At 42.2% G+C, this 13172-nt stretch overlaps 1 long non-coding RNA gene across 1 annotated transcript; it reads left to right on the top strand.

Moving 5' to 3' along the window:
- Positions 1-1643: 1643 nt before the first annotated feature.
- On the top strand, positions 1644-5074 carry LOC117527120. The gene is made up of 2 exons (XR_004565444.1): positions 1644-1862; positions 4479-5074. It is a non-coding gene; the product is annotated as an uncharacterized LOC117527120 (long non-coding RNA).
- The last annotated feature ends 8098 nt before the right edge of the window (positions 5075-13172 follow it).

Raw genomic sequence — 13172 nt, 5'->3', positions numbered from 1 at the left:
TCAGGATCTCGTCACTGTTTCTCTGTGCATTCAAAATGCCATCAATAAAATGCACCTGTGTTCTTCGTCCATAACAGACGCCTGCCCATACCATAACCCCACCGCCACCATGGGCCACTCGATCCACAACATTGACATCAGAAAACCGCTCACCCACACGACGCCACACACGCTGTCTGCCATCTGCCCTGAACAGTGTGAACCAGGATTCATCCGTGAAGAGAACACCTCTCCAACATGCCAAACGCCAGCGAATGTGAGCATTTGCCCACTCAAGTCGGTTACAACGACGAACTGGAGTCAGGTCGAGACCCCGATGAGGACGACGAGCATGCAGATGAGCTTCCCTGAGATGGTTTCTGACAGTTTGTGCAGAAATTCTTTGGTTATGCAAACCGATTGTTTCAGCAGCTGTCCGAGTGGCTGGTCTCAGACAATCTTGGAGGTGAACATGCTGGATGTGGAGGTCCTGGGCTGGTGTGGTTACACGTGGTCTGTGGTTGTGAGGCTGGTTGGATGTACTGCCAAATTCTCTGAAACGCCTTTGGAGACGGCTTATGGTAGAGAAATGAACATTCAATACACGAGCAACAGCTCTGGTTGACATTCCTGCTGTCAGCATGCCAATTGCACGCTCCCTCAAATCTTGCGACATCTGTGGCATTGTGCTGTGTGATAAAACTGCACCTTTCAGAGTGGCCTTTTATTGTGGGCAGTCTAAGGCACACCTGTGCACTAATCATGGTGTCTAATCAGCATCTTGATATGGCACACCTGTGAGGTGGGATGGATTATCTCAGCAAAGGAGAAGTGCTCACTATCACAGATTTAGACTGGTTTGTGAACAATATTTGAGGGAAATGGTGATATTGTGTATGTGGAAAAAGTTTTAGATCTTTGAGTTCATCTCATACAAAATGGGAGCAAAACCAAAAGTGTTGCGTTTATATTTTTGTTGAGTGTATGAAAAATTCTGGGCTCCAGGCTCTTCGCAAACAGACAAAAAAAAAAAAACCATGGTCAAAAACATAACCATAAATATGATAACTTCTTACGTTAAACTTAAACAACAATTGTGTTGCTGGACTCCCTGGAAACACTGGTCCTGAATAAAACACCTTGGAATACCTGCAAGCCTTAAAACTGGATTTCAAGTTAAAGCAGAGGGCATGCACAAGGGGAAGAGGCCTTAAATATTTTAATTTAACCAGCATTAACGCATGATTTACTGCTTCATATCATAGTATCAAAATTTTTGTCACTGAAAATAATCTTTTTGCCATTTTCAGGCATAAATTGCCACAAATATGGTATAAGCATTTAATTTGGTTGATTGGTAAGGTTAGACCTTACTCGTGTGGAGCGCCTTGAGGTAGCTTTGTTGAGATTTGGTGCTATATAAATGAAATAAATTGAAATTAATTTAGATAAACTGTAATGCTTTTATCAGAAAATAGACTTTTTTTTTTTTACCTTAGAAACAACCGAACTTATAAATAAATTCTCTAGAATTTTCCCTTTTTTAACATCAGTGGTAGTAAAATGTGACTCAAAGCGTGAACACACTTTTAAATAGACGTCCAAGATGCTTCCTGTAGATGAAAATGACCTGACAGTGTGATTTTAATGACGTCAGATGATGCACCACATGGCCGCTGAGAATGTGACAGAACCAGTTTGTTGATGGTGTGTGTTCTTTTCCTGTTAGGTGTCTGTCAGATGACATGAGGACTAAATGGTCTTTTAAACAGATTTTGTGACTGTCGGTAACCAGTCTCACCAGCTACAGAGGACATGAAGGAAGACAAGCCACCGCTCTGACTGACAGCAGAGGAGGAGGGAGGGGGAAACAATAGAAAAAGGTCAGTATTCCTTCAACTCAAGCTGATTTATTGTTATTGGATTTTCTGCTAAGGTTTTAGTGTCTTTTTGCCATTTCAATCCAGTCTGTCTGCTCATATCTTCAAACTGGAGCCACGCTTCACATTCTGTTTCACTTTGAGAACCACTGTATGAAAATTAAGCTGTATCTTGAAAACCATGTTGGAATGTGCACTGGGAGGCCACCGTACATGTCACAGGGAAAACTCCATTTCTCCTCAGGGCACATTTTGGGTTCATGCTCAGGTTAAACTATGATGGTATTGTTAGTTAAACCACAGTTCAGTGTGGGGTTTTGGAGTCTCCCCTGTGACATTCACAAATATAGGAGCATTTGAAACACTCATCACACTGCAGTCTGAGAAATGTTTGTTTGTTCCACTCCTCCTCCAACACACATGGGTCAGTTTCCACCAACTTTATTGTGTGCATGAGGGTTGATCTCAAAATAACTCTTAAAGGGGTTTGTTTTGGTGGAATTACAATTGCAGCAATTATTGATTATTTTTTGTCAGCTAAAACATGGTCAGATTTTGCTGTCATTGTAATTCTGTTACCACAGAAATGACCTTTACCAAATGCCAAGGTCATTGAAGACAAAGGTGAAAAGTTTGGTTGACCTGTTTATTCCTGTACTCTTTTCAGGTCCTTTGTGTGTATGATAGTCAACCTCAGAACTGCCCTTAAAGGGTTTGTTTGGGCAAAGGTCAATGCCAGGTCAGAATTGTGTTTTGCTTTTTTTTTTTTTTTACTCCAAAGTCTACCAAACTTTGCACAGATAGGTTGGTGGGTTCCAGAATTGCCCAGAAAGGTCAAACACTGGGGTCAAGGTCATGCCTGTCAGTCTGTGTCTTGGTCAGCTTCTCCCAGGTCCTTTTTGATTTCTGCCAAACTTAGCATGTCAGTGAAGGTTGACCCAGAAATTCCTGTTTTTGTTTGTTTGATTTTTAAGTCATTTTGTCAGAGGTCAAGGAATGAGATTTTTATCCTGACTGGGACCAGATGTGATCCACACTTAGGTGGATTCCAGAACTGCAGTGACAAGGGCAACCAGAGGTTACTCATTTAGGTGAAGGTCAAGGTCACTGGGGTCAAATGTCAGATTGCTGTAGCTATTAAAGCCTTCACACCCACAAGTACTTTTCGGGGAAGAAAAATGGGAGCGACACAGCTCACACATCTTGGGAATAATCTTCCATCTGAATTTTGCTCAAAACATTTCTGAGATGATCAGGTGTGAAAGGTGATTTTTACTTATTATAAGTACTTCATTGGATCACTAAATCTGAGTTGGTGTAGTTAGCACCAACTCTTGATTTAAAATTGTTTCTTGCAGAAAATATACTTCCCATCTGTGTTTTTCAAAACTTTATTTCAACAAATACATTAACAAACAAACAAAACACAAGGCCACAATAACATTCACAACATTAACATTAAAAATAGAAAGAGCTATAGAAAAAAAATTGAACAATTCAAAAGTAAAGGGATTATTCAACATTTACAGTTTACTGCTTATTGTACTTTCCATCCACTGTGTCAGCAGCCATGTTGATTGTGACGTCATATCCTGTAATCAGGCTAAAACAGAAGCTTACTGAAATCCCCACATGGTGGATGTGAGCTACGAACTAATTAGAATTTCCACTAACTAAATCCCAGGGAATTGATTTTCCATACTTTTTTGTTTGGTTGTTCTAAACATTCATGTTCTCACATTTAGGAGAGAACAATTTATTATTTTAATTTTATTTTTGCTCTTCTAATGGATGTAAATCCAGCTTTGAGTGCATTACTGCCACATGTCATCGCATATTTTAGCTCTAAAAGCTAATTTGTTACTAAAAAGGCCCAGTTGAAAAGCATTAAGATACAAACCTGTGTTCGTTAGCCTCAGTTTGCTAATGTTGGGTAATTATTAGCTTAACTAAGCTAACCTTAGTCGAAATATAACTTAAGCCAAAAGTTAGAAACTACCTAAAGTCAACATTCCTCAGTAGATGCTTGACATAGTCTAACGCGGAACCTTTGAAGTTAAGAAAGTAAAGTGTGTTACACATGCTAGCTTGCTAGCTACTTAGATTAACCCACAGTATGCTTTAACTTTGCACCAAACACTGGTCCATAGACTTAAATGAGCCAACGCAATGATGGGAGTGAAGCGGTACGGTCCACTTTAGGGGTGTCTGAAATAGTATTACGAGAAGGACGTTTAAATGTTTCAACCACCCAAGACGTTTATGTTTACCTTTTTTGTGGGGAGGTGATGGTTTTGTTAAGCGTTGGGCTTGAGTCCAGAGGATGCTTGGTTCACAAGGTCCCTAATCCCACAGTCGCTTGCCCAGTGTGCAGCTGAGCGCCTTGTATGGCAGCACCCTGTCATTGGTGTGTGAGTGGGTGAATGTGAGGCATCATCATAAAGTGGTTCGGGCTTTTGATTCAGATGGAAAAGTGCTATATAAATGCAGTCCATTTGCCTATTTTGGGGGGGTCCACATCCTCAATTGGGGTGGGGGTACTAAGACCTCCCCATTGAATCTTGATGTAGGGTCAGTGGTTTTTGGCTTCAGGTTTCTAAGTTCTGTTTTTTCCTGCAGGTCATCCAGTTATGGGTGGATCCTCATCGAAGAGAGCTTTCAAGTGGCCAAGGAAGAAAAAGTCACCTTTGAGAAGAGCCTGGAAACAAGTCAAGAGGGCTCTACCCAAAAAGAAGCACAAGAACAGAATAATGAAAAAACTGAAACTGGATAAACTGAGGGGAGGACAACAACGACTCAAGAAGAAATTTGCTGTGATAAAAGCCAAAAAAGAGCCAAAACCGCAGAAGAAATTCTCTCTCTGTGTTCCAAAGGAGGAGCCACTTTCTTTGGAGAAACAAGAGAAAGACGGTTTAAAAGTTTAAAAGAGTGGTGAGACTGACAAAGAAACCGCAAAAAGCTTCAGTATCTGACCCTGAAGCAAGCTTTGAGATAAATGAACCAAAAACTGGAGTTAAAAAAAAAAGTGACTCTGAGACATCTGTGATCTGTGATTTTCCTCCAGAATCAAAACCTAAAGGACAATTCAGACTTAAAAAGCAAGTCAGCATGAAATGGAAAGGCCAAGAAATCTCAAACTGAGAAGAGAGAAGAAAGAAAAAAAAAAAAAACGACTCCAGAACCAAATGGATTACATGTTGTTGTAAATAACGTAATCAAACATTATCACAACTTTGTCCATGATAATCTGCATTTTTGCACGAAACACTTTCTTGGTTATTAGAAAATGTTTGTTGTAATTAGTATTGTAAATGTTAGATTAGTGGTAACTACATTCTACTGTAATCTACGACATTTTATAACTGTGTGAATTTCCCCTCACTTCCTACTTGAAACACGGTCTTTAGAGGCGTAATCCCTCATAATGTGACCGTATGGGTTTAATGTGGCGTAAAGTGGTTCATCTGTAGCACTACAGTGAACGTTAAGTGGATAGAAAGCAGCCACCATGAACACTGGCCCAACCACAGGCGACTGCTATGGGTCTTCTTTTTTCTACATCACCACTAGGGGCAGTGTAGTACCAGATATAATCAAATCTACAATGTCAACAAATTTAATTTCATTAGAAAATCTTGGTAGATTAACAAGCAGTGCATTTTTGGAACAACAAATGCTCAGTATTAATGCTTATATCTGTGAAAATACATGTAAGGCTGTAAGGCAGCCATTTTGTAATTTTTAAATGGCTGCCATGAAATGCTTATTTTTGCCATCTTGGCTTCTAATCAACATAGAAACTTGATCAAACATGGTCATCTTAGGTTTTCATGTACAATATATCAATTTCAGGTTTGGGATAATCAAAAAACAAGAAAGTATTTGAAATGTCAAGTCTTTAGATTCCTGATAAACTAAAAGGTACCAAATGTGTGTCATCGGCATTTGTATTTTTACTTTTCTACCACTGAACTAAACAAAAGACATCTACTACTATAAGCAACAGGCTGGTCATGGTGAAGATTCTTGAAATGGAGCGACATCACTGCCTGGTGGACATTCAGACCAGACCCCTTTGAGTCTGGTCTGCTTGAGGTTTCTTCCTCAATACATCAGAGGGACTTTTTCCTTACCACTGTCGCCTGTGTGCTTGCTCTGGGGGTTGGTAATGAGTATATATGTATGTTTGTATGTATATAAGGGGTGGGCTTTGCTTCTGCTCACCCCCTTTTGGTCACACGTCACTGTGGAATTGTCTTGTGTATCAGTTTTTTGTTACTGTTCAGTTTGTGTGCCAAATTCATTCATTCATTTACCATTAATGAAGGTACAATAGAATTTCACCGAGACCGCAAGTATTCAATAAACAACAAATGTACAACAGCAGAAAAATATGAAGAATATTGAACAATAGGGGAGGTGATGGTCTAGTGGTTAAGCGTTGGGCTTGAGATCAGAGGCTCCTTGGTTCAAATCTCAGCCTGACCAGAAAATCACTAAGGGCCCTTGGGCAAGGTCCTTAATCCCCTAGTTGCTCCTGGTGTGTAGTGAGCGCCTTGCATGGCAGTGTAGCGGCTGCACTCTGCGTTGTGTTATGACTCCACCCATTCGCTCCCCTCGGGACGCAAACTCACAAGCTCCGGCATGGGAGTCAGACTCTCTAACCAGAAGGCTAAAACCCAGGGCTCTGGCCTTGTGACCAGAGAATCCTTTTGAGCTGTTGGGAGTGAGGTTTTTACTAACTACATCTGCACAGCGACACCTGCTGGCCTCCGTTACAGCAGCACCTTAACATCGGTGTGTGTGTTTGTGTGAATGGGTGAATGTGAGGCATAATTGTAAAGTGCACTGAGCGTCTGATGCAGATGGAAAAGCGCTATATAAATGCAGTCCATTTAAGAATATTCCCCCCACTGACCTTCATCACCATCTTCAGTCAACATTGTACACCGTTTTGTTTTGAGTCACCTCCATATACAACTACGTATCTAATCACCATAAAAAAATATTTCCTGCTATTGGAAGGGCAAGAACAGGCTTACTGGAGTAAATGTGAGTGGGTGAATCCACAAAATTTCCGTCAGGCTACTGCAGATTCAGCTCTTACATTTTGTGTGAAAATTTTTTTTATATATATATATACACACACACACACACATCCACATAGGCAGCCATTTGTAACTTCCCCCTTGTTGTTCTATGGTTTATGGTTGCAACATAATGTGGTGATTTCTTCTTTTTTTTTTTTTTAGCTCACACATCAAAATACGGAACAGAGACATGTTCTGGTTCCTACACTGTTCAGTGTTGGCCTGGACCGGGTGTCAGGCTGTGGAGTTGGGTGCTTTTGTTGGCGAGAAAAGGTTGACTGACCTTGACTTTGCAGACGATGTTGTGATCTTTGCGGAAACAATGGATCCTCTAATTGCAGCACATGAGAAGCTGAATGAGAAACTGAAATGTGTCAGATTGCCCTGGATCAAAACTAAGATCCGGGCTTGGACAGAAGTATACCTACTTATGGTGAAAGTGCTGAACTTGTAGAGACATCCACATAACTCAGCAGTGACATACATGTCTCTGGATCCTCGACCTTTGAGATTGAGACACACCTGGAAATAATTTATGGAGTCATGACGTTGTTTGGTGATGTTGATATCTGTGTAGGAGAATGAAGGTCCACGTCTTCAGGTGCTTCCTGTCTTTATGTATGGGTGTGAGACTTGGATGTGAACTAATGCCCTAAGGCGATGACTAGATGTCCGTGGTACTGGTACTGAGTCTCTTCGGACAATCCTTGCGTACCGCTGGAATGACTTTGTACCAAATGAGTGGCTACTTAGAGAGACTAGGATGAAGAGTAACGCTTGTGAGGGAGTGTCAGCGTCAACATTCTAGCCATGTGGCAAGTTTCTTTGTGCACAGCTGTCAGTGTTGAAGACCCCAGAGGTCAGAGCTGGCTCTAGCCATTTTGGTGCCCTTGGCGAGATTATAGTTTGCCTGCCACCCCCACCCCTCCGTGCACGTGTTACATGCGTTGATGCATAAAGTAATACACAGAGTCGAGCCGTGTCTCTCAATAGCGTGTATTCACGAGCCGCTGCACAGAGCAACACAACACGAACATCTGACAAGAGCAAGCACTGAACATGTACGCCGCCAGGGGTGCTGTTCGCTGCATGACTCTACCTCACAACATCTCCCTTTCTTTTAACAGAATACAACACCGAACAACATCATGAAATTAGTGCAGCGGAGACAGGAATTCAGAACAGTAATCAAATCAAATCAATTTTATTTATATAGCGCCAAATCACAACAAACAGTTACCCCAAGGCGCTTTATATTGTAAGGCAAAAGCCATACAATAATTACAGAAAAACCCAAACGGTCAAAACGACCCCCTGTGAGCAAGCACTTGGCGACAGTGGGAAGGAAAAACTCCCTTTTAACAGGAAGAAACCTCCAGCAGAACCAGGCTCAGGGAGGGGCAGTCTTCTGCTGGGACTGGTTGGGGCTGAGGGGAGAGAATCAGGAAAAAGACATGCTGTGGAGGGGAGCAGAGATCAATCACTAATGATTAAATGCAGAGTGGTGCATACAGAGCAAAAAGAGAAAGAAACACTCAGTGCATCATGGGAACCCCCCAGCAGTCTAAGTCTATAGCAGCATAACTAAGGGATGGTTCAGGGTCACCTGATCCAGCCCTAACTATAAGCTTTAGCAAAAAGGAAAGTTTTAAGCCTAATCTTAAAAGTAGAGAGGGTGTCTGTCTCCCTGATCTGAATTGGGAGCTGGTTCCACAGGAGAGGAGCCTGAAAGCTGAAGGCTCTGCCTCCCATTCTACTCTTACAAACCCTAGGAACTACAAGTAAGCCTGCAGTCTGAGAGCGAAGCGCTCTATTGAGGTGATATGGTACTATGAGGTCCCTAAGATAAGATGGGACCTGATTATTCAAAACCTTATAAGTAAGAAGAAGAATGTTAAATTCTATTCTAGAATTAACAGGAAGCCAATGAAGAGAGGCCAATATGGGTGAGATATGCTCTCTCCTTCTAGTCCCCGTTAGTACTCTAACTGCAGCATTTTGAATTAACTGAAGGCTTTTCAGGGAACTTTTAGGACAACCTGATAATAATGAATTATAATAGTCCAGCCTAGAGGAAATAAATGCATGAATTAGTTTTTCAGCATCACTCTGAGACAAGACCTTTCTAATTTTAGAGATATTGCGCAAATGCAAAAAAGCAGTCCTACATATTTGTTTAATATGCGCATTGAATGACATATCCTGATCAAAAATGACTCCAAGATTTCTCACAGTATTACTAGAGGTCAGGGTAATGCCATCCAGAGTAAGGATCTGGTTAGACACCATGTTTCTAAGATTTGTGGGGCCAAGTACAATAACTTCAGTTTTATCTGAGTTTAAAAGCAGGAAATTAGAGGTCATCCATGTCTTTATGTCTGTAAGACAATCCTGCAGTTTAGCTAATTGGTGTGTGTCCTCTGGCTTCATGGATAGATAAAGCTGGGTATCATCTGCGTAACAATGAAAATTTAAGCAATGCCGTCTAAAAATACTGCCTAAGGGAAGAAGGTATAAAGTGAATAAAATTGGTCCTAGCACAGAACCTTGTGGAACTCCATAATTAACCTTAGTCTGTGAAGAAGATTCCCCATTTACATGAACAAATTGTAATCTATTAGATAAATATGATTCAAACCACCGCAGCGCAGTGCCTTTAATACCTATGGCATGCTCTAATCTCTGTAATAACATTTTATGGTCAACAGTATCAAAAGCAGCACTGAGGTCTAACAGAACAAGCATAGAGATGAGTCCACTGTTTGAGGCCATAAGAAGATCATTTGTAACCTTCATTAATGCTGTTTCTGTACTATGATGAATTCTAAAACCTGACTGAAACTCTTCAAATAGACCATTCCTCTGCAGATGATCAGTTAGCTGTTTTACAACTACCCTTTCAAGAATTTTTGAGAGAAAAGGAAGGTTGGAGATTGGCCTATAATTAGCTAAGATAGCTGGGTCAAGTGATGGCTTTTTAAGTAATGGTTTAATTACTGCCACCTTAAAAGCCTGTGGTACATAGCCAACTAATAAAGATAGATTGATCATATTTAAGATCGAAGCATTAAATAATGGTAGGGCTTCCTTGAGCAGCCTGGTAGGAATGGGGTCTAATAGACATGTTGATGGTTTGGATGAAGTAACTAATGAAAATAACTCAGACAGAACAATCGGACAGAAAGAGTCTAACCAAATACCGGCATCACTGAAAGCAGCCAAAGATAACGATATGTCTTTGGGATGGTTATGAGTAATTTTTTCTCTAATAGTTAAAATTTTATTAGCAAAGAAAGTCATGAAGTCATTACTAGTTAAAGTTAAAGGAATACTCGGCTCAATAGAGCTCTGACTCTTTGTCAGCCTGGCTACAGTGCTAAAAAGAAACCTGGGGTTGTTCTTATTTTCTTCAATTAGTGATGAGTAGTAAGATGTCCTAGCTTTACGGAGGGCTTTTTATAGAGCAACAGACTCTTTTTCCAGGCTAAGTGAAGATCTTCTAAATTAGTGAGATGCCATTTCCTCTCCAACGTACGGTTTATCTGCTTTAAGCTGCGGGTTTGTGAGTTATACCACGGAGTCAGGCACTTCTGATTTAAAGCTCTCTTTTTCAGAGGAGCTACAGCATCCAAAGTTGTCTTCAATGAGGATGTAAAATTATTGACGAGATACTCTATCTCACTTACAGAGTTTAGGTAGCTACTCTGTACTGTGTTGGTATATGGCATTAGAGAACATAAAGAAGGAATCATATCCTTAAACCTAGTTACAGCGCTTTCTGAAAGACTTCTAGTGCAATGAAACTTATTCCCCACTGCTGGGTAGTCCATCAGAGTAAATGTAAATGTTATTAAGAAATGATCAGACAGAAGGGAGTTTTCAGGGAATACTGTTAAGTCTTCTATTTCCATACCATAAGTCAGAACAAGATCTAAGATATGATTAAAGTGGTGGGTGAACTCATTTACATTTTGAGCAAAGCCAACTGAGTCTAATAATAGATTAAATGCAGTGTTGAGGCTGTCATTCTCAGCATCTATCTGGATGTTAAAATCGCCCACTATAATTAGCTTATCTGAGCTAAGCACTAAGTCAGACAAAAGGTCTGAAAATTCACAGAGAAACTCACAGTAACGACCAGGTGGACGACAGATAACAAATAAAACTGTTTTTTGGGACTTCCAATTTGGATGGACAAGACTAAGAGTCAAGCTTTCAAATGAATTAAAGCTCTGTCTGGGTTTTTGATTAATTAATAAGCTGGAGTGGAAGATTGCTGCTAATCCTCCGCCTCGGCCCGTGCTATGAGCATTCTGAGTTAGTGTGACTCGGGGGTGTTGACTCATTTAAACTAACATATTCATCCTGCTGTAACCAGGTTTCTGTAAGGCAGAATAAATCAATATGTTGATCAATTATTATATCATTTACTAACAGGGACTTAGAAGAGAGAGACCTAATGTTTAATAGACCACATTTAACTGTTTTAGTCTGTGGTGCAGTTGAAGGTGCTTTATTATTTTTTCTTTTTGAATTTTTATGCTTAAATAGATTTTTACTGGTTATTGGTGGTCTGGGAGCAGGCACCGTCTCTACGGGGATGGGGTATTGGGGAGATGGCAGGGGGAGAGAAGCTGCAGAGAGGTGTGTAAGAGTACAACTCTGCCTCCTGGTCCCAACCCTGGATAGTCACGGTTTGGAGGGTTTAATAAAATATACAGAACATTTTAAATGAACATCACTTTTTTTGGGGGGGAATATATATATATTGTGTGAGTGTGTTAGTCCCACCTCAGTGCATGACCTAGAGGTCAAGTCTGTCTGGAGGCTTAATATGCCTCCCAATCCGGGAGAAGGCCCGGATCTGTAACTCACAGGATGGCAAGGTCACAGTCTGTGGGGAAGATGGCAATTGGCTACTGGGCTGACGACCTCGGAGATGTTGCTGGGCTGTTGATGACTTCCTCCGTGCTGCCCCGACTCATATGGCCCTTACAGCTGCGCCCGTGTCCTCGTGTGGGCTGATGGCTGCGGAGGTGCAAACTCAGCTGGTCGGAGATCAACTCTGTTGCAACGATAAGCCGTTCCCTCCACATTGACGAGATATGACCGCGGCCCTACCTGCTGCAGGCATACGCCTCTCCTCCATTGGCCCGTCCTGTCACCAGGAAGTGGCTTCATCCTGATGGGCTGGCTCACGTTCAGTTCTGGTAGATCCCTCGCGGATCTGTCATACAGCAGCTTTGCAGCCTGACGCTTCATTCTCAGCTTGTCAGTGACCCCAGTGAGGATCCGAGGCTCCAGCAGCTGGTCGGCCACAGGGAGAAGAGTTCTCAGCCTCCGCGACATCAGCCACTGTGCTGGGCTGCAGTGCATGCCCTCAGTGGGCGTATTCCTCCAGTGTAGAAAAGCCTTCCAGAGGTCCTCGTCACCGCGGTCCGCCTTTCTGCACAGGTCCTTCACAATTTTTACTGCAGACTCCGCTTTGCCGTTGGCCTTCGGGTGCCTTGGGGAAGACATGATATGTTCAAAGCCCCACTCCCTCGCAAACGCACAAAACTCTCCACAGTCGAACTGACTCCCACAGTCGGAAATGATATGGTCAGGGATGCCATACCGTGCAAACTGTGCCTTGCACCGTCGGATAGTTGTTTCAGCTGCTAGGTCTAGGAGCAAATCAATCTCCCAGAAGTCAGAATAGTGATCCACCATGAGCAAGAAGTCCTGTCTAGCATAGCTGAACAGGTCTATGCTCACCAGCAGCCAAGGACGTGTGGGGAACGGGTGTGACATCATGGTCTCCTTCTGCTGCTCATGTGCATACTCATTGCACACTGAACACTGCTGTACGTAGTCTTTAATTTCCACCTGCATATTAGGCCAGTAGAGCGTATCGCGGGCCTGTCGGTAGCAAGCCTCACCTCCCACGTGGTTGTAGTGGATCCGTCTCAGCATCTCAGGACGCATAGCTTTCGGGATGATGATGCGCTAGCTCCTGAAAAGCACACCGTCCTGCGCACGTATTTCATCCCTGATGGCCCAGTATTCTCTGATGGCCCTGGGACTCTCCTCTTTGTGCATTGGCCATCCCTCCAACACAACTGACTTGAGTGTTTGAAGACACACATCCTCTTCTGTGTGTCATCGAATCTGGGCGAGGCGCTGGCCGGTGACATTTAGGTAGTCTGCTTGCTGAATGGCTGCCGCGTCCTGCTGCTCCTGC

Source organism: Thalassophryne amazonica, chromosome 15 (assembly GCF_902500255.1).
Source record: "Thalassophryne amazonica chromosome 15, fThaAma1.1, whole genome shotgun sequence".
NCBI lineage: Eukaryota > Metazoa > Chordata > Actinopteri > Batrachoidiformes > Batrachoididae > Thalassophryne > Thalassophryne amazonica.
This window is presented reverse-complemented; position numbering and strand designations above follow the sequence as displayed.